The following is a 348-nucleotide window of genomic DNA, read 5'->3' as shown; positions in this document are numbered from 1 at the left end:
AATTCATAATCTCATATGAATTTACAGGTTAACTCGTGAGTGAGAATAATAACTATAGGAGTGGTCGGAGATTGATCAGAAAATTCTTTTAATTAGCTAAAATTTGTTACACACTACTCATATAATCAGTTTTTTCTTTTCAAATTATATTAATTTATTTCTATGCCAAGGTTTATACAAGAGGTAGGACAAACTCATATCATAGGATATTCATAATCATAGCTATTATTAAATTACATAGAAGTTCAACGATTAAAGCCAACTGATTATATTATATATAATCACAATGATTGAGGTAGCCTTTAATTTGTTAGAAAAAAATTATTTAAACTTTGGCCATTTATGCTT

The sequence above is a fragment of the Arachis duranensis genome, chromosome 4 (genome assembly GCF_000817695.3).
Source record: "Arachis duranensis cultivar V14167 chromosome 4, aradu.V14167.gnm2.J7QH, whole genome shotgun sequence".
In the NCBI taxonomy this organism is placed as follows: Eukaryota; Viridiplantae; Streptophyta; class Magnoliopsida; order Fabales; family Fabaceae; genus Arachis; species Arachis duranensis.
This window is presented reverse-complemented; position numbering follows the sequence as displayed.